The sequence below is a fragment of the Tauraco erythrolophus genome, chromosome 4 (assembly GCF_009769465.1).
Source record: "Tauraco erythrolophus isolate bTauEry1 chromosome 4, bTauEry1.pri, whole genome shotgun sequence".
In the NCBI taxonomy this organism is placed as follows: Eukaryota; Metazoa; Chordata; class Aves; order Musophagiformes; family Musophagidae; genus Tauraco; species Tauraco erythrolophus.
In genome coordinates, this window is record NC_141468.1 from 7,892,743 (window position 1) to 7,898,773 (window position 6,031).

A 6,031-nucleotide genomic window follows, 5' to 3' on the forward strand; every position below is an offset into this window, starting at 1 on the left:
AAAGCCTGTGCTGAAGTGCTGAAGTCTAAACTGGTGCTGCTGGAACCAGAGCAAGGCAGATTAAAGCTAGTTTAGATACACTTGGAGGAAATCCACATGGTTGTGGTGCAATTCTAGTTTGTCAAGAGAGAAGTTATAACAGCTCAGGTAATAAAACTTCCCCCGCTAGGGGTGCCGTGGGGTCGAAAGCCCAACTTACGTGCTTCTATACAAACGCACGTAGTATGGGCAATAAACAAGAGGAACTGGAAGCTCTTGCTATCCGGGGAAACTACGACATAGTTGCCATCACTGAAACATGGTGGGATGACTCGTATAACTGGAGTGCTACCATGGATGGCTACAAACTCTTCAGGAGGGATAGGAGAGGTAGAAGGGGTGGTGGGGTTGCCCTGTATGTAAGGGAAGATCTAAACTGTTTAGAGTTAAATGTTGGGGATGACCTAGTAGAATGTCTGTGGGTGAAAATCAAAGAGGGGCCTATGAAGGCGGATATTGTAGTGGGTATCTGCTATAGGCCACCCTATCAGGACAGTGAGACTGATGAGCTATTCTTTAAACAACTGGGGGAAGTCTCGCGCTCACTAGCCCTTGTCCTTATGGGTGACTTTAACCTGCCTGATGTCTGTTGGAAGTATAACATGGCAGTCAGGAAACAGTCTAGGCGGTTCCTGCAGAGTGTGGAGGACAACTTCCTCTCACAACTGGTTAGTGAACCGACTAGAGAAGGAGCTCCCCTAGACCTGCTGTTTGTGAACAGAGAGGGTCTTGTGGGAGATGTGAAGGTTGGAGGACGCCTGGGGCTTAGTGACCACGAGATAATAGAATTCTCAATTCTAGGGGAAGTTAGGAGAGGGAACACTAAAACGGCCAAGCTGGACTTTGGGCGAGCTGACTTTGGGCTGTTTAGAAGTCTGGTTAACAAAGTCCAATGGGAGACAGCTCTCAAGGGTAAGGGGGGCGCAGGAGGGATGGTTACTATTCAAAAAGGAAATTCTGGAGGCACAGGAGCGAGCTGTCCCTGTGTGCCGGAAGTCGAGCCGCCGGGGTAGAAAACCAGCTTGGATGACAAAGGAGATTTGGGAACATCTCAAAAGAAAAAGGGATGTCTACAAGTCTTGGAAGAATGGGCAGGCATCCAGGAATCAATACAGGGAGGAAGTTAGGGCATGTAGGGAGATAATCAGGGAGGCAAAAGCCCAATTGGAACTTAGACTAGCCTGCTCCGTAAGGGACAACAAAAAGTCTTTCTATAAATATATTAATAACAAAAGGAGGGCTAAAGATCACCTCCAGCCCCTACTGGACTCAGGGGGTACGTTAGTCACTAGGGATGAAGACAAGGCTGAGGTCCTTAATGCCTTCTTTGCCTCAGTCTTTAATAATAAGGTCAGCAGTTCCCAGGTGAGCTGGCCTTCGGTGTCTGAGTGCAGGGAGGGAGAGCAGATCGAAGCTCCTGTGATCCAAGAGGAACGGGTCAAGGATCTGCTCCTTCGGCTGGATGCCCACAAGTCTATGGGGCCTGATGGTATCCACCCGAGAGTCCTGAGAGAGCTGGCGGATGTCATTGCCAAACCCCTGTCCATTATCTTTGGGCAGTCTTGGCTCACTGGGGAAGTTCCGCTGGACTGGAGGCTGGCGGATGTTACCCCCATTTACAAAAAAGGGCGGAAGGAGGATCCGGGGAACTACAGGCCTGTCAGTCTGACCTCGGTGACGGGCAAAGTCATGGAACAGGTTATCTTGAGTGCTATTAATGAGCACATACAGGTTAACCGGGTGATCAGGCCCAGTCAACATGGGTTTATGAAAGGCAGGTCTTGCCAATCAAACCTGATCACCTTCTATGACAGGGTGACCCGCCTGGTTGACGAGGGAAGGGCTGTGGATGTAGTTTTCCTGGACCTCAGTAAAGCCTTTGATACAGTTTCTCATAGTGTTCTGGTGGAGAAACTGGTAACTGCTGGCCTGGATAGGTACACCCTCCTTTGGGTTAAAAACTGGCTGGATGGCCGGGCCCAAAGAGTGGTGGTAAATGGGGCTAAATCCGGCTGGAGGCCGGTCACCAGTGGGGTTCCCCAGGGCTCAGTGCTGGGTCCAGTTCTGTTTAACATCTTTATCAATGACCTGGATGAGGGGATTGAATGTACCCTCAGTAAATTTGCGGACGACACCAAGCTGGGAGGCTGTGTCGATCTGCTTGAGGGTAGGGAGGCCCTTCAGAGGGATTTGAACAGACTGGATCGTTGGGCTGAGGCCAATGGCATGAGCTTTAATAAGGCCAAGTGCAGAGTCCTTCACTTGGGGTATAAAAACCCCAAGCATCGCTATAGGCTCGGGGAGGAGTGGCTGGAGAGCTGCCTGGCGGAGAAGGACCTGGGGGTGTTGGTTGACTACCGGCTTGATATGAGCCAGCAGTGTGCCCAGGTGGCCAAAAAGGCCAATGGGATACTGGCATGTATCAAGAATAGTGTAACCAGCAGGAGCAGGGAGGTGATCCTGCCCCTGTACTCGGCACTGGTGAGGCCGCACCTGGAATATTGTGTCCAGTTTTGGGCCCCTCGCTTTAAGAGAGATATTGAGCTCCTGGAGCGAGTCCAAAGAAGGGCGACTAAACTGGTCAAGGGGCTGGAAAATAAAACTTATGAGGAGCGGCTGAGGGAGTTGGGGCTGTTTAGCCTGGAGAAGAGGAGGCTGAGGGGAGACCTGATTACGGCCTATAAGTACTTGAGAAAAGATGGTGGGGAGTTAGGGGAAGGGCTCTTTACATTAGTGATGGGAGATAGAACAAGAGGAAATGGGCATAAGCTTAGTCAGGGGAGATTCAGGTTGGATGTTAGGAAGTATTTCTTCTCTGAAAGGGTTGTCAGCCACTGGAATAGGCTGCCCAGGGAAGTGGTTGAGTCCCCATCCCTGGATGTGTTTAAGAATAGGGTGGATGAGCTACTTGAGGATATGGTTTAATGGGGATTAGGGATGGTTGGACTCGATGATCTCTAAGGTCTTTTCCAACCTAGAAATCTATGAATCTATGAATAAGTTGAACAGCATTGCCTTCCATAAAAGCAAAGTCCTGTCTCTAGGTCCCGGCCTCTGCTGAATGTCAAGCTTTGGGCAACCCCTACCCACCTACCGAGGCACTGCAGCCTGGCTTCTCGCTCCAGCGTTAAGAAACAGGGTCTCAGGATCACAGCCATCCCCAGCTTCTGAACTGTGGGTATCCAGCCACTCCTAAAGAGACAGATGCCTTCAGACAGCTGGATCCATCAGAGTCAGCTCTGAGCACTAAGAGCTTAAAAAACCCCAAGCTCTCCCTGCATGGCTGGCTCTTGCAACACCAGCTGACCTCAGCAGTTAACGAGCTGATGTGCAGAAATCTTTCTCAGAGATGTTGCTCCTGTTGAGGTCCTACAGCTCCCCAAAGGGGATCCTCTTCTCCCTCATGACCACCCAGCCTGGGAAAAATGCCTATCAAAAGGCTAAATAAGGGCATATTTTATTACCTTTCCCCTCTTCAAGCACTGGCCACAGAGGCTGTTGTCAAGTCTTGTAGTCAGAATGCAGATACACCCTCAGAAGGTGACTCTTTCCAACTATTCACCAGATGTTCAGTGAAAAAAAAAAAAAATTTAAAAAATCAATACACCAGTAAGTATTGGTCATCGCGCCCATCCGTCGTCGGTCACTCGGGTTCGCTGCCCTCTCGCTGCAGCATTCACACTAATCGTCTCATCTCCTAAGTAGAAAAGGGTCAGTCCTGAAATTCTAGTGAAACAAGAAATCAAAATAATACCTAAAAAAAAAAGGGACAATATTATTCTGACTTTATTATATACTGCCAGAGATAATTTTAAGAGTGTTATTTTTCCCCTGATGCAGGGGAAAAGCAAAAGGCTGAGGAAACCAAGGTATTAAAGAGAGGTAACAGATACTAGCTTTCCAAAAACACAGGCTACTTATCAAATGTATCACTTAGGCTAGTGAGTTTCCAATTATTAAATCCTTTCTTCTCAATCTCCATGCTTTTCACAACTTCGATGGAGTTTTACAAGCAGCCTTCTCATACAGACTGAGGGATGGAAGTCGGTGCATGCAGAGGTACCTGTGTATGCAAAAGAAAGTACATTACGCTTGCATAAATCACTGGACATAGATAATAAAATCGTTTGCTGTTGCTTTCTTAAAGCTTTTTGATGCCAGCATCTCAAAAAACGTCCTTTAAAAGATCTTTAAGAGTCTTGCTTAAAGCTGCATGGTTTTGGCCTTGCTAGCCCAGTACAATACACCCTCCTACAGCTTATGCTTGATCTACAATCTCTTCCTTAGGAAAACAAATCATAAAACTTCTACAAATCACCGCACTCCTTAACTGATTAGGCGATGCTAACAGAGGACTTCCCAACTCCATAATCACCCACTCAGCCGCACATTTCAGCAGGAAGCACTTTGGGATGTAAATTCCAGCCATCAAGAAACATCAGGAGAGGCTTCGACTATCAATTCATCCCAGAGCGGTTTTCCTGGTAGCTGGATTCAGCGGCTGCAAAGTGAAGTGTTCCTCCGAAAGTCCAGACAGTTCTTCCCATCCATGAAAGGTTGGGGCGATGGTTGTGAACGTCCGCTCACCTTGCTGGCCAGGCAACCTTTCTCCGCACAGCCTTCCCCTCCAAAATGAACCTTCTACCATTCAAGGCACATCTAGGGAAGGAGAAGTGTTGGTTTCACACCCGGCTGATGAACTAATCAACATAACAAGCGAAAAATAACCGAGTATCTTATCAACCAGTACCAGCTTTCCTGCTCAGGGTGAGCTTTTTACATGCATCTAGCACCATCTTCAAACACAACAGATCTTTCCACCGACTACTTTCGATTAGACTACTCAACTGCTTTGCAGGCATTTGGTCTAGTTAGAGACTTTTTAATCTAATAAAATAACTTATGAAGTGACAGTCTTGTCCATGACCATAAAGAAAATGAACAGACGCCAGCTCCACAGTTTTGTATCAGGATCCACAACAAACTTCACAAAACGGCAGGAAAAAAAATAAAATCAGTTTTTTTTGCACAGACAATTAGTTTTCGATGCTTTATTTTCAGAACTGCTGTGAAAAAATCTAACATTTTTTTTTCAAAGCAAAGTCAAAAATCAGTTACTGCTTTGAGGTTTTGTAGTGAACATGCAACTTGCAGACTTCTTCTCCAGCAAAATGAGTGTGAGGTTCTGCGTGGTTTAGGCTACTCACAAGGGGGAGAAAGAAAAAATTCTAGCTTTGCAAAACGTGTCTGTTGAGAACAATGCTGAGAGGAAAAAAGATGAGCCAAGTTTTGCCAGAGTCGTCACTAGGAGCAAGACTGGAAATTCAAACCTTGCATGATGCACAAGACTGGTTCATCTCTAGTGACTCATTTTTCAAAGACAGAAGCCCTTGTAATACATGCTGGTAGCAGTAATGATTATCCAAGATTTTCTTCTTCCTGGTCGGAATATCAAGGAGCGAATTCCACAATCTGGGAAAGGCTTTAAAAGAGCTGGTTCAATGGAGCACGCTCAATTCCGCTCAGCAGAACTGCAGGATGTGTCTTGGCAGAGCAGTCAGCAGTGAGCCTGCTGGCTTTCAGCATCCGTTCCACGTACAGGGCTGCTCACGAACCCTGGTCGGGCTTACAGCTGGCACAGCCAGGAGGACTTGCAGAGGAAACAATTCAAAACTGTAGCATACTTTGTGCTGATAACTAAAATAAACAAAATAAAGTGGATAACATACTTGGAGATAACCTACTTGCCCCCAACTTTGGCATGCAGGCAGAGATGTTCTAGATTACCACTGGACATCACAGCTTGCAGAATGGTTCAAAGGAGTAATAACAACTATCAATATAATTACAGTTGCAATGAAATAAAAGGAGGATTTCTCCTCCTTCCAGTTTGTAATTCAGCTAGGAATCAAAAAAGTTCATGCACTTATACAAGAGCAATAAAAAAAATTAAATATTTATTTTGAATAACAAGCTTCAGTTCAAGCTGCAA